This window comes from Aedes aegypti, chromosome 2, assembly GCF_002204515.2.
Source record: "Aedes aegypti strain LVP_AGWG chromosome 2, AaegL5.0 Primary Assembly, whole genome shotgun sequence".
NCBI lineage: Eukaryota > Metazoa > Arthropoda > Insecta > Diptera > Culicidae > Aedes > Aedes aegypti.
In genome coordinates this window covers 251811938-251838390 of record NC_035108.1, presented here as the reverse complement: position 1 = coordinate 251838390, position 26453 = coordinate 251811938, and the positions used below count along the sequence as shown (strand labels likewise).

At 37.1% G+C, this 26453-nt stretch overlaps 1 protein-coding gene across 7 annotated transcripts in view; it reads left to right on the top strand.

The window, feature by feature from the left end:
* Window positions 1-300: 300 nt before the first annotated feature.
* The window catches only part of LOC5569512 (probable phospholipid-transporting ATPase VD), a 277226-nt gene continuing 251073 nt past the window's right edge, over window positions 301-26453 (top strand). For 3 of the 7 annotated variants that reach the window (XM_021844795.1, XM_021844801.1, XM_021844800.1), the window contains exon 1: window positions 301-1500. The gene's annotated coding sequence lies outside the window, so the exon portion shown is untranslated. The remainder of the gene's footprint in view (window positions 1501-26453) is intronic. The other 4 variants (XM_021844797.1, XM_021844798.1, XM_021844796.1 and 1 more) reach the window with 3 other exon arrangements.

The following is a 26453-nucleotide window of genomic DNA, read 5'->3' as shown; positions in this document are numbered from 1 at the left end:
TTTTGCAATGTATTCGAACAAACTGCTCTATTTTATGTGCGCACATGAAAATATACATAAAAAAACATGCAACCCGCCAAAAAAAATCTTTTTCGAGGAAATCAATATGGAACAGTTATGCCTTTATGGGTAGTATTATATTCTCTGGTCCCAGCTTCCCCTAATCGATTCGCGCAGAGATGCGTGGAAATATTTCAGCGTGGCGTTTGAGAGAGCGAACCGCGACGCCTCTCTCGCGACGTCGACTTCGGCCAATCTTCGTTTCGTTTTGCCACGCCAGTACGGAGAGCGTAGTGCAGAGTCAGCTCAGTTGTGTTTGTGTCTCGGTTACGTGCGGTTGGTTGTTTCGTGTCGTCGTCGTTTTTGGCTCGCCGTCGTGCGCGTATGGTTTTTTTGTTGGGTTCTTTCACACCGGAATTTTTAATATTCTTGTGCAGTCTACAACTTCACCACGCGTAAAGTTTATTCTGATTTCAATAGTGTGCACTGTTTTAAGAGCAAGGAACGTTTTCGTCGTCGTTTATCGAAATAATAGTGACATTTTAGTTTTATCAAACCAAAGTGACAGGATTGGAGGAAATTGTTTTGGCAAAAGTAGTGTGCAAGGGTAGAGGACCCATTGTCATCACACCAAAAACAGATATCGTTCGTTTCCCGTTCAGAAACACCTTGATCTGTTAAATTCAGCGTCTGTTGCCGCGAGAGGAAGGAATTTTACTTCTCGCTTCTTTTTGGAGTTTTGTGCGTTCGTGTTTGCAAAGTAGGGAACCAAAGGAACGGAGAAAAAATATTCCCAAACAAAGTGCGATGGACTCCAGCCACAGATGACCATGTGTGGATATTGATGGCCGAATGTTGTTTAGCTATTCGGTTGGTTGAGTTCAGATTCCGTCAGAACCATAGATAGATAACGGTTCTCTGGCATTGGATGGCCGATTCAGTTGATAGTGTGAGTTTAAGTTTAACACCCCTCGCCGGTCTATTGTTTACCTTGCGTGTGACGTTGACAACAGAAGGTAAACAACCAACAGTTGGATTAAAGCTGACGAGGGGCTTTCGAATGGCGAATTAACGTTTTTAGAACAGTGAAGACCGTTTTTACTAATAATCTTTGGAAATCTAAGTGAGAGTTTATCCAATCATTAAAATGAATGTGCCAGGATTTGAACAAAGCTTCTAAGGCATGTGTTAAATTTACAAAGCAATCTCATAACGAGAATGCTCGTTCGACTAAAAAAGGTTTCGCAAAATGTTATGTGGCAGCTCTCTGAAGAAGTGATGGGGAAGTGTTAGTACAATTTGATGCCCACCGTCGAGAAGAGAGAACGAAAACGGAAAACGCAAAGATATATCTGGTGGAAAGTCCCCGGCTGTTGAAGGCTGCTGGCGGCAATTACCCGTTCGCTGAGGAAGAATAAGTCGATCCCAGGCGCAAGTGGCACGGGAAACAAGACGGCGAAGTCTGGGATTGGAATTAGCAGTGGTTGAATGCAATAAAAGGTAGGTACGCTTGCTGATATTCAGGATTATTGTAATGAACAGAGTCGGGAATCACAATGATATAAAAAAGACCTAAAACATACTTATAAGCAACATTTTCGATTTGATTCTTGAGCTGGTGTCAATTTGATATTAACCTACCGTTAAAAAATTAAATCGAGCCCTGAGTGTATCCATTGGCTCTCCTTTCCAAATAACATAAACATTTTAACGCGGGTAGCATTTACAAAAAAGCTAACGATCCTTCTCATTCACATCAGTTGCAAGGACGTGGCCGATGCAATCTATGAGGCAAGAAATAGCTCAAAATTCCTTTACGAGTTTCGTCGTGAAATCTGGTATCTGTTCATTGTGTGAATGTTTTTGAACATTTTTTCAAAGTGTCGAAAAACTATTTCGATTCATCTTAGAAACAGTCTAAAAGAATTCCCAGGAATTTCTCCTTATAATTCCTGCAGAGATTGCTTGATGAAAAGCTTCAAGATTTTTTCTAGTGATTCCTATGGAGATTTCTCTATTCATGTGCTCCGGAACTTCTCAAAAGATCCTTCCAGAAATTCCTGTGAAGAATTCTCCAGCAACTCTTCCAGGGGTTCATTCTGTAGCTTTTTAAAGGGATGCTTCAATAAATTTCTCTAGAAATTGTTTGATGAAATCCTTCATCGGTCTCAAATTTATACCTCCGGTAATTTCCGCATGGACAATTTTTCAAGATTCATACCAAAGTTTGCTCTGAAATTTCTCCAAGTTCCAAAAACTTTCCACTGACGTGACCAATGCAATCTAAAAAACAAGAAATAGTACGAAATTCCAGTACAAATTCCTTCAATTATTTCTGAATTTTGAAGAAAAAGTGTGCGGAAAGTTTCTGAGTAGTTTCTTAAAATATCATATGAAAACTGCTGAGTTATATCTTGGAGAAAATTTCAAAGAATTCCTCAAAATTACTTCTCAGATTCTTCAGTAGTTCCTCGTTAATTTCTCCAGTAATTTGTACAAAGCACTGCCCTACACTGACTGATCTGGAAATTCTACCAAGATTTCCTGTTGTTTTCAATGTTCTTCCTATTGGAACTCCAAGAGATTTTCTTTCTTAATTAGGGTGATTTTTGGCACATACGGCTAGTTCACCACCAAAACTCCAATCCAGGAGATCATTCGAATATATCACCGGAATTGTTCCAAGAGAATCTCACACACTCGGTTAAGGGATTTTCAAGAATTTCGTTTAGGATTCTTCAGGATATTCTACAGCAGTTTCAGAGTCGATTCTCCCAGCAACCCTGCTATATATTCTCACAGGGATTCTTTTAAAAATTCCTCCACAGATTCTTCCAGAAATGTTTCTAATGCTTCAGGAATTCTTTTAGTGATTTGCAGAATTTGCTTTTGTAATACTATCAGGGGAACCTCCAGGGATCCCTCCAAAATATCCTCTAGAAACTCCTCCACCGGTTCACCCAAAAATTCGTTCAGCGATTTTTCAAGAGATGCTTAGAAAAAACTTCTCCAAAAATTTGCTTCAGGAAATGATTGAGCACTCCAACGCTACTATCTTCAGTATTTTCACAGAAATTACTGTAACAGGATTTCCTGTGATTTTTTTTTTCAATTTTGACTCCGATTTCTTCAGAGAGTTATTACTCTAGTTAGATCTTCCAACGATATTTACAGAGATACATACTTCCGAGAAAATTTTCAAAGGTTCCTTTTTTAAGAAATTCGTCTAGGGATTTTTCCAAGAGTTCCTACGGCAAAAATTCCTCCATTGATCATTCATGGAAACCTATTAAGGTGAAGATGAATCGAAGCCAAACCTCAAATTTTCAAGAGCACGGATCTGGAGAACCAAATATCCGTTTAAGCTGAAAACTTAATCGATTGGTCACTCGCTGGTGGTGATCAATCGATTAAGTTTTCAGCTCAAACGGGTGTTCGGTTCTCCAGATCCGTGCTCTTGACAATTTGAGATTTATCGATTTTCGATTTATCTTCACCTTAAGAACACTTTCAACAATTGCTTAACCTTTCAGTCGTCGCGCGGTTTGCCGCCGTCAGAACGACCACGCTGATGCTGTGTGCGGTAAGCGAGGTTTTTTCACCACTGTTGTACAAAATACAACAGCGCGACGACTGAAGTGTTAACAAATTCTTCCTGAAGTTCCTCCAGAAATATCTCTATCATGTCATCCTACAATTAATTCCAAGTGCAGTTCTATTCGAGTATATATCTCAAGTGAAATTTTAGATCTTTATATAAAAAATCCTTTCTCAAAGACTTTCTAGAGTAACATTGTTAACTAGATTTCAGCTTATTCAGCTGAAATTCTTTTTATACAACCTCTTTCCAGCTGAATAAGCTATTATTTAGCTACCAATGTTACCTGGATAAAGACATCCCTTGAAAATTTATTGAACACATTCTGGGGAAATTTCCAAAAAAAGAAATTACCTGTTGAATTGAGGAAGGTTCAAACATCTTGGGAGTAGTCCTACAGATATCGATGAAAGAATCACTGAATAAATTTCTGGAAAACTTAGAATTTACTTCAAATTCGCACCACATTTTATCACGGACACCATACACTAGGAACTGCTTGAACGAGGAATCTATCGAAGACTGATAGAGGAATCTGTAGTAGTATTTTTAGGAATGCTTTATGAATTTGCCAAGAATTTTGAAAGAAATTAATTTATGACTCTTTTTAAATTCACCGAAAATTTCACCAGCATTCCATTGATGATTTTGAAAGAATGAAATCTTAAGATCTTGCTGAGGATTTGCTAAGAATGTCAAGAAAAATCAAGATCTTGTCATCTAAATAATTTGAATGGAAATTTGAATTGAATAATAGAAGAATTTATTTTGAAACGAGCAGTCACAATTTAAAAATGCGTTCAATTTAAACTGAACATAACTCTGAAGTATTGTTGAATTAGAACTCTAACAAATATCAAATTTATTGGCAGTATAAAATGCACATTAAGGAGAAGATGAATCGAAGGCAAACCTCGAGACCAAACTTCATCCGTTAGAGCTGAAAATTAGATCGATTTTCAGCTTAAATGGATGTTTGGTTCATCAAATTTGTGGTCTTGAAATTTTGAGGTTTGGCTTGGATTCATCTTCAACTTTTACATTTTTCATTGAACACAGTAAAAAAAACTTCGACTCAAAATTTCATAAGTTTTCTTTTCCTAAGATTAATTTACCAAATTTGGAAAACTAGGTGTACCAGCTAGCCAGCAGTGTTTTGTGTGTAAATCCTTCAAACCCAAAAATCTTAAGATTTCTCTAACACAACTTACTTTAAGTTCTTTGCCATTCATAAAGCAATTTTGGAGTATTTATTGTCAATCCTTTGATGCACTCAGTGAAAACCGCTAAAGTTGTCTCACGTACTAATTGGAGGGCCCAATATATCTAAGATGGCTCGAATACACTAAAGTCTTTTTTTACACGGTTTTTTTTTTGCACGCTTTATTTTTACACGGCTTGTTTTACACGCCTTTCGGAATTAACACGGTACTTTTTTTGCACAAAATTCGGAAATAACACGGTTTTTTTACTTATTTATACGGATTTCGGAATTAACACGGCTTTTTTTCCTATTCACACGGATTTCAGAATTAACACGGTACTTTTTCCACGGATTCTAGAATTACCACGGTTTATTTTAGCAAAAATTCCAGAGTTAGCACGGTTTTTTTTTGCACGGAATTTTTTTGCACGGCACGGGGGACCGTGTAAAAAAAACTTAGTGTACTAACCCAGGTGGGTGAACAAGTTTAAATAACTATATTTCTAGGAAAAGTGTAACAATTTAATAAAAAATATCGCAATGAACCTTACAGCTATAACCTATCGTTTTTCTGAACGAAATTGTGTCACATTACTATATTAGCTATATCAGCTAGATCTGTTCAAGCTCATGTTCTTAACCATTGAATGCATGAGCATGAGCAAATTTTACTTGGCTATAGGTCATTACCGATTTGTTTCGATTCCCGAACAGACTCACATTCCGAACAAATGGTCAATGGCAACTGCGATAATTGAGAATATCTCACACTTATCACTCTCTGTAACAATCATGGTCTGCAACAAATCATGAGAGTCTGTTTTTTATCTTCTGCTACAACTTTGATTTGATCGGGGGGATAACAGTGCATGCTAAAACCCATCTAAGCACACCTTGGGGACAGTATTGCTATAGGATGTTTGGGAATCGTTTATTATTTCAGTAAAATAAAACACCAACCTTCAATGGTAAATAAGCGAGAAAAAAGCCGTTTTTTATCATCGCTCTCTCTTTGGTGGTCTCGTTCGCTGATATTACTTATCAAACATGTTACAATTTGCGAAACATTGCTGATCATGGACCGCTACAGATGCGATGTTTTTCTTCGCTCACTTTGATCGTGCTTTAAAATCAATTGAGAACGGAATCTGCAATGCCTGATGAAGAATCATTGCTGGCCCGTTGGTTGTTCTACCAACTTAAAGTTCTGTCAAGTCCAATTAAAATAAAGTTAAAACAAACTTCGACTTCAAATTTTTAAAATAAGTAAATACTGTAGTGAATAGAAGTGCTGTAGTAAATGTAGCTGGATTCCAAGAACTATTTACCGAATTGGAATGACCGTTAGAACTATTTTTCATAATAATTTATGAAAATATTACTTTTAAGTTCGTCATGTAAAAGGCCATTTTTCACCATTTGACAAAAAAAACTGATATTCCATCAAATTTCAGCAAAAATTGTAGGTCAAATTGGTCGAAAGGAATCTTACTAAATTACACACAGACAGATTTTTTACAAAACATTTGCGTGTCACAAATCTTGCACAATTCTGGGGAGGATTCTAGCAAAATCTTGGGCCTTTGGGCAGGATCATTTAAAATGTTTGAATCGAATTCATACAAAATCTTCAGCAGGATTCTCACAGAACCATTAACATGAGTTTTATGGAAACCCTGGGCAAGATTTTCATGAGTGTTGGGCTGGATTCTTACAGAATCTTTTACAGGAAATCCAGCATCTCTCCAACGCTGATACCTACCTCCAATAATTTCCACAGGGATTACTCCGAAAACTTTTCCATGAGTTCTCTCAAGATTTCCTCCTGAAATTCTTCCGTTTCCCTTTCCATCGATATCTCCAGTTGTTACTCCAAGAGATCTTTTAACGATTCTTCCAGCTAATCCCGCGAATGCTTATTCCAAGATTTATGAAGATATTCGTTTCAGTATTCCATTTTCCAGGAAACCTTGTCGGGACTCCTACGAAGTTTTTTTTTCATAATTATTCAAGTTTTGCCCACAGGGATTCGCTCAAAAGCCTTCCACGGCTTCTCTGGAAATTTTTCCTCTCTATTAGGAACCCTTACAACACTTTTTCCTTGATTCTTTTATCAAGAGTTTCCTCACGACATTTTATTTTGGATTTCTTACTCCGTTTCTTCGATTTTCCTCTAGAGTTTACTCCTGTAGTTATCTTCCAAAGATTTCTCGAGTCGTTTATCAAATAAAATATTGATGGATTATTCAAAATTTCAATAAGTCCGTCAGACAGTGATGTAGCTATTATTCTTCCAATTATGCCTACACAATGTTCTGGGATTCCATCCGAGGTATTGTTTAGTATTTTCTTAATAATAGTTTTTGGCATTTTACCGAGAAAATCTAGACGGCTGAAAAGTCCAGGTTGTTTTTATTTCAGGAACTCCTTCAATAATTAAAACAGTAACAAGGTTGGGAAAGTGTACCAGTTATGGCCATAGCGGTTCCCTATTTGGCCATATGTAAAATTTAGAAAGCTTTCTCATTTTGATGTTTTATTCAATATCTAACTACTAGAACAATTCTAAATTTTAAAACATTTAAATTATCACATATGGCGAAATAGCGAACCACTATGGTACACATACACCTGGTACACCTACCCTACTTCGGCAATTTTTAGAAGAAACGCCTGGATAAGCTCCTCGAGATCTTTTTTTGGAAAGTTTTCGGAAGAATCTGCAGAGGAATTCCTGAAGGAATCTCTTCTGGGGGTATCCCTAGAGAAATATCTGGTTGAAATCCTGTACGAAGGAAGATCAAAATTCTAAGGAAATGCGTGTAAGATAATGTGTCAGAATTTAATGAGGAATTCAAGTTTTTTTTTAATTACCAAGAACTTTGTAGTAAATAATCTGGAAAAAGCTCTCTATAAATCTTTGCTCAAACTTTTAGAGAAATTTGTAAACTCATGATAAATTGCATGAAAAAACAAATCTTATAGATATTTTAAAGATTTTAAATCAGAACATGAAAAACTAGACAATATGTAGAAGAAGTTTCAAAAAAAGTATCGGAAAAAATTTCATAAAACATCTGGGAAACTTTTTTGGTAAATCATGCAGGAATTTCTGATTCTTTGTAAATCCTTTGTGAAGTGAATCCCTTGGAAAGTTTTCGGAGAAAACGAAGAACTGTCGGAATTTGTGGAGGATTTCTCAAACTAATCTATTGCAAACATGACATGAAAAGTTTGTAGCACATATAACACAGCGTAACAAAATAGCATTTTTGCGTGTCTCAAGGATTAAATTATGTGTCTCTAGTTGACTTGGGGTAGCTGAATCTGATGCCGTTCTCAGAAATGTCACAATTTTTAGCTACTGGTCGCCAAATTTGTAGAAAACATCCGTTAACCCACTATATGACGATGAATAACAATTTATCCTGACGTCGAATCGATATGTGATCTCCGGCAAAGTTGTAGCTGAAAGGATTTTACATGAGAAGAATTTGTTCAATCTATATAAATAAAAATGGAATGGTGTTTGTATGTCACGAAATGGCTCGAGCACGGGTCAACGGATTTGTCCAATTCTTTCACTGTTGCATTCGTTCAGGGTTCCGACGTGTTCGTACGTACAAAAAGTTTGGGAAAGTCTTCGGAATAGTTGTAAAAAGAGAGATATTTAATGTGTCATTTTGTATGGGACATTACATGCCATTTAACAACAGCCTACTTGATGGCAGGACGAAGTTTGCCGGGGCCACTAGTTTTCAATAAAATATTATGACGCAGAGATAGGGGGCTGAACAAAAAAGTTTGGCGTTTCCATAGTAATCTCCATGTAAACTTCAAATGGCGTGTGCACAGCAAAGTTCTTCCGAATCACTTCAAACTTTGTTATTTTTTTATAATAAAAGTAAGCATGATGGAGTCAAAATTTGCATCACTCTAATAAGGCTGCATGCATAATATACATTTAGCGCTTCTACTTCTGTACTGTTATATGTTATCATATACGATCATGGGAAATCGACGCATATTCAAGAAGTGGAATAGTTTTTGGAGAACTTGGATAAAAATGGTTCAAAAATATCAAAGATTGATTTAAATAATATTTTGAGTGAAAAAAAATATGCTGCCCATAGAGTAGCTAACCAACCATGTAACCAACAAACAAGTATTTTCCTACTCAACGCTCAAGGCTGATAACTCATTCAATTTTCTTCCCCAACAGCCCCTTGCCTCTTGTATACCTCTATTTTAAATCAGACCCGGGCCAAAGTATTGCCAAGCTCTGCCACTGCCATATCATTCGAGATTCGAGCACATTTTCTTCATCGTGCACTTGGCAGCGTCATCGCAACCGGCATCTTCTATTGTGCATTGTATTGCTGTAGGTACTGTGGCATACAGCAAACAGATGTGGATTTCGAAATCAAATCACAGCTCGGCTGTGAACTTGCCAGCCACCGACAAAGAACGCCAATCGCAAGCCGCCCTGAGTTTCCTAATTTGCTGTCTCTCTTGTCAGTGCCCCTCTGCAATGATAAGTAATTATTCGCGAAGTAATGCTCTCTTGTATGTAGTGCTATAGCCGTACGTGTCTGCGGCTTAGTTATCAAAATAAACAGATCCTAGTTTATCTCCATCGGGTGGTTCAGCTGAACGTTCTTCATTTGGGCTGATTGGCGATATGGAACGGCTGGAAGATAAACTTTTAATGTGGATGACGGCAATCATTTCTTATCACTGTTCACTAAGTGCCTTTGTCTGGTTTAAACACATTTGGATGACTTTTATGATTTTATTGTTAAAATTGGCAGAAGATAATTTGCCTAAGAATGCTGCCTTGAAGACCACAAGCTCATACAAGAAATATGTCATACTTAGAATTTTAATCATTAACCTGAAGTGTATTTGACAGATAACTTGGGATTACTCTTACAATGTATGTCGGAAAATTTAAATGTTTCAATTTTACGCTCAATCCTTCATGCCAAACACTGCGTCGAATGCTTGTTCTATATCAAGTAGAGCAAGACCAGTATAATAGCCTTCAGATTTGTTGGAACGATTTAAATTTGTTACACGTGAAAGTTGATGAGTGGTCTTCATCTCGAAATCCTAACTGTTTATTGAAAAAAAATGAATTATCGTTGATGTGGACCGTCATTCTGTTTAAAGAGACATTTCAAAAAGTGTACTGCACGGATAAAAATCTGATTCCCACACCATGATTTACAAGTCATGAAATTCATAAATTGGTTAGGCCATGATATCAGGACGACAAAATCATAATCATGATTCTTCATAAACGTAACATTTAGAGCGACAACACAAGGTGTGTATTTTGCTCAAGTCATTCGCATCGATCACACATTTTTCATCACGATATATTGGTACTGTGGTAAAGTACGTGGCTCTCCATCAGAAGGTTCTTGGTTCGAATCTTTCTCTAGCAAAATTTGTTTTCATCTTATTGGGTTGACTGAACAGAAATATAAATAGATCCGAAATGAATGCGCGAATCATGACTTTCGAGAATTTGATGCATGATTTCGAGCACCCAGCTGCAAAAACATAACACTTGTGTCGCGTTACGACAATCTGACTCATGATATCGTGAGTCCAAATCATGGTGTATTTTCATAAGATGAAAATACACTGGAATCATGATATCCTATCATGATTTTAGATTCTGATTTCTACCCGTGTGATGGAGGAAAGCAAACTGATTGGACGATAGCTAGAAGCTTCTGCAGGATTTTTGTCTGGTTTTAAAATTGGTACAACTTTAGCATTTTTTCATTTGTCAGGAAAGTATGCTTATTAAAACCATTTGTTAAATATATCAACTAAGAATGATGATAATGATAATAGTTCTCACTTCTTCCAAATCAGTCTCCCAGGAATTTTCGAAAACGTTCTCTTGATTGAGAATATTTTGGAAGTCCTGAGTAACTTGATTTTCAATTGGACTAGTAAGTCCTAAATTAAAATTGCGCGCGCTTTCAAACTGCATAGCAAGATTTTGAGATTTTTCGCAATTAGTTAGTTATCATTTATTTTCCTCTTTCAATTGAGAAATCTTATTTAAAAAATTTTTGTTTCTTAATTGTGCAAAACGTTTCTTGATTTCTTTCTGTAAATCCTGCCATATAATTTTCATAGCAGGATCGCGAGTGCGTTGAAATTGTCTTCTCCTCACGTTTTTAAGACGGATCAAGAGTTTAAGATCATCGTCTCTAATCACAGATTCAAATTTTTGTAATTGCAATGCTCCTGGCTTCAACAATGGAATCTCTTAAAGTTTCAAAAGCATTGTCAGTATCAAGATTTGTTTGTAAAGAAATGTTAACATCAAGATTAGAGTCAACATACGTTTCAAATATATTCCAGTCGGCTCGAAAATAATTGAAAGTGGAGCTGATAGGATTGATAATCGCTTCATGGTATATTTGAAATGTAACAGGGACATGATCAGAATCAACATCAGCATGAGTAATCAGTTGGCTACAAAGATGACTAGAGTCGGTTAAGACCAAGTCAATCGTAGATAGATTTCTAGAAGAGGAAAAACATGTAGGGCTATCAGGGTATTGAATTGAGAAATATCTGCCGTTGGAATTACTTTGAGAATTATTCCATGACCGATGTTTGACATTAAAGTCAACAATGACAAAAAATTTCGAAAGTCAGTTTAGAGCAAATTCACTTGCTGTTCAGAGCATTGAAAAGGCAAGTAGGCAGCTGTGAAAGTATATTTACCAAGCTGTGTTTCAACAGAAACACCTAAAGTTTCAAAAACTTTAGTTTCAAATGATGAAAACGGTCGATGTTTTATACGCCTATGAATGATGATTGCAACTCCCCCACATGCCCCATCAAGTCGATCATTACGATAAACCAAAAAGTTAGGATCTTTTTTTAGTTTGGATCCAGGTTTTAAATAGGTTTCGGTAATAACTGCTATATGCACGTTATTAGCTGTAAGAAAATTAAACAGCTCGTCCTCTTTACCATTCAAGGAACGAGCATTCCAATTTAAAATATTTAAATTATTTTTTATTTGATCCATTAGAAAAACGTAATCCAATAACAATTTGATTAGTAAATTTTACACCAACTTGGACTGCTTCAGTCATAGTGGTGGCTATGAACATTGCATCAATCATTTGATTCAATTGTTCAGTTAGAAAAATAATATCAGAGGCAGACATATCACTTGAAGTGGTACATTATCTAACGATTTCCCGTTAGAATTTTCGGTAGACGAAGAGGTGGAGCAGAAGTGAATGAGCATTGTTCGATACTCTACCAGGAAAATTCCGGAAACAAGCGTTATCGTAACGGACATTATCTTTCATCTGCCTGGCACGAGCCTCGACGACTCTCCTACACGAATGACAAGCCCAAAAATTTGACTTATGATTGCCCCCGCAATTCGCGCATATAAACTTGGTGGTATCTCTCTTCACTGGACAGACGTCCTTAGCGTGAAAAGGACCTCCGCAAATCATGCATTTAGCATCCATGCGGCAATTTTTTGTTCCATGACCCCACTTTTGGCACCGACGGCACTGAGTGGGGTTCTGGTAATTTCCTTTAGGTTTCTGGAAATGTTCCCATGTCACACGGACATCAAACATAAGTCTAAAGCTTTAATATTATTTAGATCTTTTTTGTTAAAGTGAACTAAATAATATTCTTGAGAAAGCCCTTTCCGAACAATGCCAGATTAGGTTCTCTTTTTCATAATGATTACTTGGACTGGGGAAAATCCAAGTAAATCATTAATTTCATTTTTGATCTCTTCAGGTGACATATAGTCACTTGAAAGACCTTTCAAGACGACTTTGAACAAACGTTCAGTTTTGTCGTCATAAGTAAAAAAAATATGAATCAAAGAGCCTGAGCTAGAGACTGCTTCGATTTGGTGTTCGGAAAATTTGTCTAGAGCATCTAACTGATTGCTCATTCCGATGAAATTAATTGTTCTCTGCAGGTGATTCATGTGCTCTCAAGACGACCTTGAACAACCATTAAGTTCAAGTCTCTTCAAGATGTTTGAGACGATCTTCAAGGGTTTTAGGCAAAACCTCTGCTAGCAGTAGTTAGGAACCACTGCCCTAATGTCTCGCATTGATGTTCTCCGAACTAATTATATTGACCTCATTCAGGTGGCTTCGTGCCCTTAGTCTTTTTGTCAACTATATCCAGACTAAAAAAAGGTACACTCATGTCATAACTGTAGCGTTGACGACCTCAAACTTTTGCAAAACATCTTCTGGTTTAGTTGTTGTAGACGGCAGCGCAATATGATGGGATATGGGGGAAGAACCTAGAGATGTATCTCACGATGACGACGGTGGCAAACGAAGAAACCGGTTTTCTCGAGGGAAAGAAAAACATTTAAAAAAGAGATCTGGTTGAGGCCGTGTGTCGGTCGGTGTTCTTTTTCTCTTCATAAATGTTGAATGACGGTAGATCGGTACGATGGCCGGGTAGGCAACCTTCCTCTCATAAGCAGTGCTGAACAAAGATTCACGATGAAAACAGATGTTCTCAATTGATGCAATCTCGGCTTTTGGTAGCTGTATATGTGTAGCAGCAGTCTTTTCCGGGTGGAATGAATCTACCTGTTTGTTATTGCTCGATTTCCGCAAGTGGAATATGCTTTCGGTCCTTGTTCGACGTAATAAGCGGTCATGACAGAGGTTATGCTGATGTTTTGATGTCGAATGTCGGCCTCTGTCCTTGATGGGGCAATATTGCACACATGTGGTAGTAAATCTTATGTTATTTTTTTGAACCCTTACATGCTTTGGAGAGCTCTCACTGGTTGCTGTGATTCAAAACACCCAGTCTTCGTCGCTCGCGCCTTGTCTAGTTGATATCCATCATCCCAGCATCCGAGCAACAATTATTGAGGTCAACGAATGCCCATGCCAACTAGATCTCGGAGGTTAAGTATGAGATGGTGTTGCTCGAAGACATTGCCCGAGTTGGAAATCTGTTGAGTAGCTTTTTTATGGCCTGCTACTCTTCTACACAAACAATCTCAATGGTTAACATTGCAGCCAGCTTCTATTAAGTGTTGTGCCCTACACGCTGTTATTCGTCGTCTCTTGAGACTTGGCTCACGCGAACAACTTTGCCACAGACAAACAGACGTAACACTTACAAAATTTCCATCGAACACAAATTAATCAATTCAAATTCGCTGTTACAAATATCATAACCAGAGGGTCCTTCCTTAGACGAGTGGTTAGAGTCCGCAGCTACAAAGCAAAGCCATGCTGAAGATGCCTGGGTTCGTTTCTCGGTCGGTCCAGGATCTTTTCGTAATGGAAATTTCCTTGACTTCCCTGGGCATAGAGTATCATCGTACCGAATGCGAAAATGGTAACTTATGTCGAATTCGTTTTTGAACCTAGGTTGGAACTGGCGCAACCCGTTCTGAATCACAGTTTCAACCCCAACCCGATTCAGGTTCGACCGAACTACAATTTGCTTGACGTTTGTTTGTTTATGTGTTGATCACCGACCCAGTTCCTAAAAACGAAAACGACATTAGTCAAAGAAAGCTCTCAGTTAATAATTGTGGAAGTGCTCTTACAACACTACGCTGAGTAGCCGGCTCTGTTCCAGTTGGGACGTTAATGCCAAGAATAAGAAGATAACCAGAGGTGCGCACATAGTTTTTCTTAGTATTTGACTTTTGGCACTAGCGCCTTCTGCAGGTCTTGTTGCACATTTCAGGATTTCGTTCAGCATGATTGCATGGGATCGCATGGATTTTATTGCCATTTGTTCGAAGTGTCTGTTTGTCTGTGACTTGGCGAAGGCCTACAAACAAACCGTCTAGCCTAGCGCTCGAGTGTGAACAAACGAACTTCGGTCGGTCGGTCGGTTGCAGAACAGCACAAAAAAAAAACACAAATATGAAATAATATAAAAAAGAGAACCCTCTCCGCAATTCATGCTGACTGCTGCTGTTGATCTAAAACCGCAACCGCGGCGGATTTGGTTTTGTGTTTCAATAACTTTCCGTTTCCATGACCTTTGCGCGAATTTAACAGCGAATCAGCAGTGTGCGGCGTCGGACGGGGGTATGGCTGCTGATCGTAATAACATAAATCCTGATGTCCATTCGAGATTTGAGAATCGGATGTCTTTTGGACGGAGCCGGGCGCTAACTTAGACGTCGAAGCAAACGGTACGTGAAAAAAGGGGATTTGTAAGGATGAATTGTATGAATTTGATTCACTGATTCATCTCAGTACACCTAGCTCGCTGTGAAAGATATTTAACATTCGAGCAGCATGGAAAGTGAGCAGACAAATTTTGGAAGATTAAACCTAAAATTTCAAAATTTTGCAAAGGGAGGGAGGGAAAACAGGTTAAAAAACTCGTCAACAAATGAACAGTAGGGCGATTCAAATTTTAAAAATGTTTGGATATGCAATCTCCCATATGCTCCTTGCCATCTTTACTATGAAAATAGTGTTCTATGAAGTTTTCAGTTTTCTATGTGGTGATTTAAATGTGGCCCAAAGACAATGCAGGATTATATGGAAATTACTATTGACACATTTTGAGAAATGTTCCAAACACGATAGTATCACATCACAAGATGCAACTCATCCATGATTTTTTGACTGCTGATTTGCATGATTGACAACTCACGCATGAAAAATCTCAAGCTAGAGCTATGAGAAATTGAGTTTTTCACAATACTGTTTCCATATAAACCTACATTGTCTTTGGGCCACCTTTAAATCACCACCTAGAAAGCTGCAAATTTTACAGAACACTATTTCTACGGTAAGAATGCTAAGGAACATATGGGAGATTCTCAAACATTTTTAAATTTTGAACCGTCCTAATGAACAGCCTCATAATGATTTAAAGCAGGCCTGCCCAAAGTACGGCCCGCGGCTCCATTTTGTGAGGCGTTTTTCGAGCCCTCGAACACCCTTTCTAAAATCTGGTCCTTTTGCTGTTCTACCTATCTACTTGAAGTTTAAACATATCTAAGCTAATTATTACAACATAAATTCTCTAATTTTAAGAGGCTCCAGTATAAAAATCTCTCTAGTAGTTTCCTTTACTATTGAATAGCCAGAATTTAATTTATACCAAGTTTGAACAAATGTTGTCGACACAAAGTGAGCGTCGAAACACAAACGAAATAGTTGAAAACAATTATAACAAATGTTGGATAGTAACCCTATCAGAACTTTCCCTTCGGATACGAATACCCAGCGATTGAGACGTAAGAATGCACATCTCTCTCTCTTAGGTAGATCTAAGTTATTAAAAAGCAGTTCTTTCAGTCCCGGTTAGGTCTTCGAGGCAAAGAGAACGTCCTACCGTCTCATATTTTAATGTGTTCAATGTTCATTTTGTTAAGTTAAATCACTTGTGTAAATATATGTAAATATCGTGTTATTGTGGAAATATATGTAGTTTGGACTTAGTAATCCGTGAGTGTTATGTGAATGTAATTGGAGCCATCGAAACCTTGGAACACTTCCCCTATCCTTCTTGCAACTGATTGCGCTACCAATGGTTAATTTCGTGTTGGGGTCTGTACTCAAGTCCATCATATCGAAGAAGGCAATGGACATTTCCCCAACAACAAATATTAGACAGATTTGGAGTAAGATTAATAGCTTATAAAATTTAAAACAGGATTTTTGAAATTGGTTTCACGGAAAACTAGGGCAGGATGTCACAAAATAGTAAGATTTCACATAATTTTAACCATTACCGTACCCGAGACATTATCCTGGAAAAAAAATCTCAAACAATTTTAAGGAATTTCTTACATAGAACTATGTAGCAGGATAGACTTCCTATCAGGATTTCGATTCTAGAACGGGATATTATAATGAGTGTTGGTGGTGTTCTCACGGAACCCTATAAACAATTTTCACAGAATCCTGCTTAAAATTTTCAAACAATCCGGGACTGCGTTCTATCAAAACTCTGAGCAGGATTATCAAATAATACTAGATGAGAATCTGACAAAATACTATGGAGCTGTCCATTAACCACATTTTTTTTTGGATTCCAGAACAGCTAAATTTGCTGCAGTAAGAAAATTTGGCCCGCCAAAAAATATTTCAGCTGCGATTTTGCCCGTGATTCAAAAGGCTGGACAGCCCTGTTTTGAAATCCTTTAGACCAAACCCAAGCGTAAACATTAAACAAAATATATTTCTTGTTTTAAAACAGCTTGCTAATTGAGTTGCCTGACTATTCAATCAAAATGATAACAAATTAAGTAGTTAAATGCTTGTTATCAGAGATTTCAGCGTGCTTTCTTTTTGTTACCCAACTTTGCGCGGGATATGAGTCGAGTGCGCTTCGGAAGCCCAAGCAAGCGGTTTCGTTTTTTACCACCGGAGTGATTGTTTATTTTTCGGTTTGTTGGGCAGTGATTTCTTTCTCAGTTAGTCCGTATGCGTTAAGTGAATCTAAAAGTGGATTGTGGCTGCTCAGTCAAGGATGACGGATCAATTGGTGAGCTCGTTTCATGCTTTTATTTGAAATCTGTGAAATATGTATGACTGTACAATTAATCGTTACAACGGTGGGAAGTAAATAAGATTTTTCAACAAACTATGAATGGTTCGTCACTGTGAGTGTCGACATAAACACTTAATCATAAATTATTAAGGTTAGGCACATATTTTTTTTGCCAAAACATCCTTTTCCATTTATGTTTTTATTTCTGTAATTAAAAATTTGAAATTGCTTTCACGAAAAACTTTGGCAGGGTACTCCCAGAATGTTGGACAAGATTGTCACAACATAGTAAGATTTCACATAATTCTAGATATCACTGAACCCGGGACATTCTCCTGAGAAAGGTTCTTACACAATTTTGAAGAATTTCTTACATAGTTCTAAGCAGGATAGACTTCCTATCACGATCTGATTATTTCTGTAATTAAAAAAACTTCGAATGGTTCGACATTATGAGTGTCGACTTGCAAGAGGTTCGATTTATACAACAAACTTTGAATGGTTTGCCACTGTAGGTGTCGGCATAAGAGTAAAATATGATAACACATGCTTCCGTCCTGACATCTGTAGAAATGTTGCGTTTAGCTATTTGTTCAACAAACTTTGAATGGTTTGCACTTTAAGTGTCGACGTTATTTTCTTCAACTTGGAAATTTTTCATATCAATTGAAAATATTATATTTATAAGCTTGTTTATATCCCACAAATAATTGTTTATTATGGTCTAATAGCTTATCAAAGTAAATCCTGTGAGCCAACGATCTTCCCCATTAACAAACATCCCTTGCCGCAACTTCTGTGGAGATGCAGAGGTAAAACACGGTCTCCAAATAACAAAGGTTACACACTAACATTAATTCCCCTATTCTCACCGGATTGCAAGGACGTGGCCAGTGCCGTTATTGACCCCGTATAAATAGAGGCACTGAATTATGCACTCTGAAGAAAATTATGACCAATCCCAGCCGAACTTCTTGTTGATTCTTTGTACATCTTCACCGACTGCGGTCAATCACGGAATAGCAACCATTGATATGTGTAGTCAGTCTAAGCTAAGCTCAACTTTGCTCGGGATATGAATCATCAGATTGAAACAGTTTGGTTTAGCAAATTTGAAAAGTCAAAATTATGAAGATCATAAGAAATGCTTCAAGAACGTTAAAGGTACTCTATTAGAGCATGCTCAAAATCAATGTTAAAGAGAAATGTAATAATTGACTTCGCCAATTCCAATATCTTTGCAAAAGGACTTTTGCAACAGATCAGAGGCAACTTGTAACCTCACTTTTTACCTGTTCTATGATTCTAAAAATGGTTAATTAGGCAAATTTTGATTATGAAGCACAAAGTAAATGATTGGAATATTTCTTTCTAACAAAGCTCTACTTGTTAGATGCAAATTTGTTCTTGACAGTCCAGAATTTGTAATCGTGGAACAGGTAGATTTGAGATTAGGAAGTCGCCACTGCAACAGATATTGTTTTAGATTGAATTTGATTATCGATTCGGGATTAATGGGACGTGAGAAATTATATCCCTTTAGGTTAAGTTAGGTTAAGTAAATTGAAAGCGTTTTTTTTTCTCTTATATGCAGGTGAAACAAACTCACCTGTAAAAATTCGTAACTGCTGCGGCAAATGAAATGTTAATATGTTGTTAGCAAAATGTTAATAAAAGCTTAACCCCTCTTCCGGCAGCTTCATTTTTTTACCGCTAAAAATGTTCAAATTGCGATTACTTTTTTATTTCTCGATATTTTTGCACCATTTTTCACAAAATCTCAAAAAACTCTTCTAGTTTGTGAATCCGTGTCAATATTAATAATTGGTGATTTAGTTTTCAAGATATTCCGATGTTTCTTGGGGGACCGACATTCTCCATATAAAATGTCTTTGACGGCCATTTTGTTTTTGGTCAATTTATCAAAACAATAAAATGTGTACTATACAATGCCAGGTAATAAGGAGCTACTCTGAAAAAAATCATACAAGACGGTTCAGTATTCTTGGAGAAATCTGAAATTTACGATATGAGGTTTTTAGAGTTTTCAAGATCTTTATTTGTCCAGCTTGGTACCCGAAACATAAATACTCATTACTCAAAAACGGCTGCACCAAATTGCTTGGAATGATACTGAAAAAAAAGTTTGCTGGCTTAAAGCCAATTGGATATGTGAGTCCCGTGCTAGAAACAATGTTCGTAAAACAACCTGCTGATAACAACTCGGTAGTTTAGTTTATCTCCAATTTTATAAGTCTACAAATATATTAACATCGTAAAACTGTTAAGATTCTGCCAAGATGTTTTACGGTGTGTTCTTCCTTCCAAGAAGATATTTGTGCCACATTTTCCAACTCTCTCTTTACAAATTGTTACAAAATCGTTGCCCAATTAGTTAACGGCCATCGAAACAACCAAACCGATCAACAGAAAACCATATTATCGAAACCATTACCGGTGTGGTACCCCGATGCGAAGCGTAAAGATTGATGGCAAGCGTGAGAGTGCTCTAATTTAAATGCTTCCGTCACGCAATAGGCATATTAAAAACTTGACGACCACTCGGGTATGTAGACTTTTCCGACTCTTCGGGACTCGCCACCACCAAAGCCAATAAAAAGGAAAAACCTCGACCATCAGGTCATTGCTAATAGTCGCATTTCAGGGGCACGCACACAGGATGATTGCTGGATAATTATCGTTGACATGATTTACCCAAGGTACTCATGATTGTCGTGCCCGCCCCTGTCGTCATCATTGTCCTCACCCAGGGCATCGTAAATTTGTAGTGTTACCCCGGTGACCAACATTATGGGCTTTTTCCATAGGGTAGGGTGGGGCAAAAGTTTGACGTAAGTTGAATAATCAATGTTTCCAGAACAACCATGACAGTTGAAAAGAAATGAATATCACACAGTGGACGTTTAAAATATCTACTACAATTATGCTAAACAAACATTTGTTAAAATATTGACCCATTTTAAATTATTTTTCTTTTTGGCATAACGTCCTCAATGAGAGAGAGCCAGCTTTTCAGCTTAGTGTTCGATAAGCACTTCCACAGTTTTTGACTGAGAGCTTTCTTTGCCAAAGTTGTCATTTTCGCATTCGTATATCGTGTGGCAGGTACGATGATACTCTATGCCCAGGGAAGTAAAGGAAATTTCCATTACGAAAAGATCCTGGACCGACCGTGAATAGAACCCAGACACCTTCAGCATGGTTTGCTTTGTAGCCGCGGACTCTAACCTCTCGACTAACGAAGGCACCATAATTAATTATAACAGTTCAAAAATTAATTATCTTAAACGAATTTTGCCTCATCGATGGAGCAAGAGTTTGAAACTAGAGTGCAGGGTTGGGAAAAAATCTGAAATTCACTCTACAGTAGTCAAACAAAGCCAATCACAGTCAGCGAAGCCAGTGAAACTCACGCCCATCGCTGCTGTAGGCAAGAAACCTTGAAAATTACAAAACACTCGTTGCTAAGGGCAACCCAAAATTACTGTAGAAAAATGTTCTATTTCTCGCTGCATTTCCCGCATTTAGAGCCTTCAATGACACTACTGATTTAGAGAAATTCATGTACCCAATATAGGCTACTTGATGAGATTCACGATTTTGAACTACTGTAGTGAGAGAGCCACGTGATTTTCGCGAAATTCAAGCCTACTACTATTACCATTCCCAGCACTGCTAGAGTGGAAAAAAACTTCTTCGACAGAAACTCTACATATCGAAGCTTTTGTAGCAGGAATACATTTTGTTTGCCATAAAATGATGTTCACATAAAAATACACTCCAAATTTTTGTCAGAACCTTGACTAAAACAGAATCAATTCGAATATACCCAAAAAAATATCAGTTTTTTCAGCAAAATAATGTTAAAATGTGCAATTTTGGCGATCTTTTTCACGTGATAAAGCATATTCCTTTAAATTTATGTGTAATATGTTGAATTTAGGCATTCACATGTTTTTTCATGAAATACTCAATAGCTCGAACTTCTGCCCCGCCTTACTCTGTGGGTAGATGGTATCGGCCAGGGAACAGCTGTCGTGCGACTTGCGCTTGAAATTCTCACTCTTATTTGCATTGAATGTTAATTGTATTGGCCACTTTTACGGGTTAACCCCATTTTACGCTCACGAGTTTCACTTGACTTGCTGTGAGCTTTACTGCCTGTCTCTCTGGTAGGTATTGGGCGGTGCGAGGAATATCCACAATGTTTACCCATGTGCCGAAATGTCTCACAGTAGATGAGCTTAGCATTTCCCAGCAAAAAACTAGCATTTATCGTCACGATAGACTAAAGAAACAATGTTTATACTCGCGAACCGATACGTCGCATAGTGGGCAAAACGCACCCTAAAATAACAACTTCCAAAAGCCGCTGGTATGAAATGCTATCATTGTAGAATATGCATAAAACATTATTTTTATATGTTTTCCAGTGAATAAAATAGTCATTGAAACAGACGGAAAACAAACAAAGCAAGCACGCTCACAATCATTTGTCCCATCTTTTGAAGATTGGGATACAAGCTCAAGAAAAAATTGTCATGACTCACACAGGAGGCAACATTTGTTGCAACCTTTTTAACTCGTGATTAATCAGTTATTTCAAATACAAAATCAAATTTGTTTTATGATAGTTATTTGATAATGTGGCAGAAGGGAGAAGGTTCTCGAAATACGCAATGCAAAGCCTAGAAAATCGCTAAAAACGCCGTAAGTAATCATTGTCATATCCTGTTTAGGTTATGATAACCTGTTGCTGCAACAAGAATATGAGAGGACAATGTCTTTGCTGCAGCGTGTTGGTTGACAAATGATTACCTGATTTTACCTCTTTAATAACTTGGGGTCTTCCTTACCCTGGTGGTGAAGTCAGCGGCTACAAAGCAAAGTCATGCTGAAGGTGTCTGGGTTCGATTCCCGGTCGATCCAGGATCTTTTTGCAATGGAAATTTCCTTGACTTCCCTGGGCATAGAGTATCTTCGTGCCTGTCACACGATAAACGAATGCGAAAATGACAACTTTGGTAAAGAAAGCTCTTAGTTAATAACTGTGGAAGTTTTTATTGAACACTTAGCCGAGAAGCAGGCTTTATCCCAGTTGCAATGTAATGTCAATAAGAACAAGAACAATACCGTGTATATAACGTTTTCAACCGTTTTTACCCACCGTGCGCCGTCGCAGTGTGTCATCATCGAGAATCTCTACTAGCTGCAGCTATTTAGATAATTGCAAATGCTTGTCAGCCTGCAAATGATGGTATGATGAGAAGCGCACCCAGATTGCAATCGGGGCCCGCACACGAGATGATTAGTTCATTAGGCAATCAAAGAGTGTGTTTAGCAAACATTAACTTCGACGGAAAATACGGCACGAATGTTTAGATGTTTAGACATCAAAACGCAGGTCTCCCGATCCGCGATGGCACCCACGAAAGTTACGACGATGACTGGGAAAGCGATTCAATCGCAAGGTTAAGGTTATCGTTGTTGATGTAATCGAACCATTTGAGTGGCATCATAAAAAGTATAAGGCTTGTCGTTATACGCATTGTATAATTTCATGTTATAAAATAGGATGCTCATTTGGTATAATAGTACTGAATTTTATATCAGCTATAATCGTTTTCTAAAGTAAAAACTAGGAATAAGCGATTTCCTTGATTGCCGAACGAAGTACACTCAACTCCCTATAACTCGATGTGGAAAGGATAATTGAGTTAAGGAGATATCGAGTTATAAAACAAAAAAATCAGTGCAACCGTAGCATCTCGGAGTTCGATAAAAGGCTCTTAATAGAGTACGAATAGATTCCTCCAGCATTTAGAAAACTGAAACAAGATACAGTATTGGACAAAACATTTGCAACTTTTTCGATTTTCCATACAAAATGACCAACTTTGATAAACTATATCTCAGTTATTTATGGACCGATTTGAATGAAATTTTCACAGAATATCAGACATAACTTGAATTTTAACATATATTTTTGAGTGATTTTTCCAATCACAAGTTGAAAATCAGTAACGGTTTGACTAAAGTGAATTTTTTGACGATTTTTTATAATTGCCATAACTAAACATATTGAAGAAATAGCTTAATGGTATCTTCAGCAAAGTTGTAGATTTTGACGAGATGAACAAGTTTGTTGAAGACAGTTTTTGTGTAGGGCTATCAGATTTTGAGATAAAAAGATTTGAATTTTTCGTCGAAAATTACACTTCAGTCATATCGTTATTACTTATAAACTCGTGATTGGAAAAATTATTCAAAAATATATGTTAAAATTCATGTTATATCTGATGTTCTGTGAAAGTTTCATTCGAATCGGTCCATAAATAACTGAGATCTAGCTTACCAAAGTTGGTCATTTTGTTTGGAAAATCGAAAAAGTTGCAAATGTTTTGTCCAATACTGTAAGTGGTGAATTCCAGATATGATACTTGACATATCACATTCGGAATCGATGGTGCAAGATCCCTGGCCAGGCATTGCAGAATTCGTTCTCAATTGATTTCGAAGCACGATCAAAGCAAGCGTAGAAAAATATCGAATCTGTATTGGTCCATGATCGATAATATTTGCAAGTTTTAATAAGCTTGATAAATAGCAACAGCGAACGAGAGCCCCAATGAGAGAGCGATGATAAAACCCTTTTTTCCCGCTTATTTACCATTGGGGGTGGGTATTTTACTTTACTGGCATGATTAATAATGCCCGAACAACATAGCAATAGTGTCCCCAGCAAAGGTGCGTCCACGTTCGAAACCATGGGTAGGACAAACGTTGGACATTTTTTTTTGCGCGGTGAATCTAAGAAAATGTTTAACCTTGTGGAAACCTACACTGGAAATTGAAAGTTAATGTATTTGAAGGACTCAAACACAAAGTGGTTTACTTAAGTACCATATGGTGGGTTCTGAGTGGAGTAGAGTTTTAGAAATTCTACTGTTACCAAGCGTACTAACTAAAGGGTCTTGTTTCGCAGACTCGAACAAATCCCGGGATTCGGGATTTTATTTTTCAAATTCCCGGGATTTCCCGGGACAATAATCAAATGCTTCCAAAACGACTACTGAATGGCTGAAGCGGGTATTGAAACAATGTTTAGTTTTATAGGGCAATTTCAGAATAACCAAACCTGTTTTTGAAGATTAAGTTGAATTATAATAGACAAAAACAATGCTATCTTAGATTTCATCCATCAATACTTTACCTATCTCCAGTTGAAGTCAATGGACATTTATTAAAGTTAGTTTGCAACGGAAATCAAACGTAATGCATTAGGTTTAGGTGATACCGATCACTCTCAAATTTTACCAAATCTTTTAAAATTTACTCCCATGAACTTATTTATATTCTTGTGCGTATGGAATATTCATGCTTTTAAATTATTGGCATAACAGTCACAGTCCTGGAAAAATGTAACGTACACCGGGCAAACTTAAACCGTTACAAGAAGATAAAATGGCATTGATAAAATTTTAATTTGATGAAAAATTCAACCACCAAAGCATTTGTTGACAAATGGAACAAACCGTAGGGAAACCTGCTAAAGTTTATTGAAAATTACGTTACTAACACACCAAAAAAAAGTATAAGCATAAGTGGCCCCAAACCTCAGTAAAAACGCATTTGAGTAAGCTGAATGTAATAACTAAATTTCATTATTGCATCAACAATCACCGAAATAACATGCAGCTTGTTTTGTGCCATTATTAGAAAATAATAATACAGTATTTTCTTGTAAAACATGCAATTCCGGAAAATCCCGGGATTCGGGATTTTTTAGTTCCCGATTTTTAGATTTAGATTTTTGTCCCGGGACAAGACCCTCTAGTTCTAACGATATTATCAGATGATTTTTCTGCTCAACAGAAAAGTAACATAACTATTAGAAGACTGGCTTGTTTATTGACTTACATACAATTTTTGTAGAATGAAAAATTGCTAAACAAACTTCAAAGAAGATTTTCTCAAAACGAGAGAGATTTTAACCCGACGGTCACTCGTCACTTCCCCTTTTGCTGTCGTTGTCACAAAAAATAATTGAGATTTTTTAAAAGAAACTCCTGTATCCTCCAAGATTTTATCCATCGATTTCCGTGGCATATCCTCCAAATTCCTTTCCAAACGTCTTCTAAAATTCAATCTTTACCTTTTCTAGAAATTTCGAGGGATTTCCAGTAAAATTTTCTTTCTGGATTAATATAATATTCCCACTAGCGATTTTTTTAAAGATACCTTCAGCAATTGCTCCAGAGACTCCATTCAAGATTTCTACAGAAATTCTCCCAATTATTGTTTGAGAGTTTCTCAAGTAAGTCTTGAAAGTTTATTACCAATTTTTTCCAGGAATGTCTCCAAAGAAATGCCAAATTTATTTTTTGAAAAATGAATCCGTGGGGTATTTTTTCAGAAAATCCAAAAGCAATCTCTGACAAAACTTGTGTAACTTTTAAAGTCACCCTTAATGAACAAAAATCTTAGAAAAAACTCCTGAACTTTCGAGGAAGTTCAAGAAGAAGAAAAAAATCTATAGAATCTCTATAGAAATTTGTGAAGGAATGATCGGAAGAATTATTGAAAAAAAAAAAATGTAGGATTAACTGGTGTAAAAACCTAAATAAACTTTTAAAGATTGCTTAAGATTTTTTTGAGAAACTTTTAAAGAAATGTTGGGAAAACCTGCAGGAGTAATACTTGGATGAAATGCTGAAGAAATTCCTAGGAAAAAGTAAATTAACAACTATCGAAAAACTAAACATTACATATACTTTGCAGTTGGATTAAATGGACAAATTGATGTGAAATTTGCGAAAAAGTTACACGTCTTCTCGGTGAGAATCGACCTCACGACTCCCTGTTCTCTAGATAGGTCGCGTTACTCCTACTCCACGAGAGCGCTCATGGACGCAGAAGTTAACCTGAATTCGATTTCAGCACAATAATCACGTGGTACTCTTTCGCAAAGCGCACCTCTTTCGGAAGAATTAGATTTCCATCCAAACACAACGCTTTCTATTTATATCCAATGCCTAGCCCGAGAGTGTATTATTTATTTGGTATTGAAATACCACACACTACTCACTAACGACGTGCAGGCAG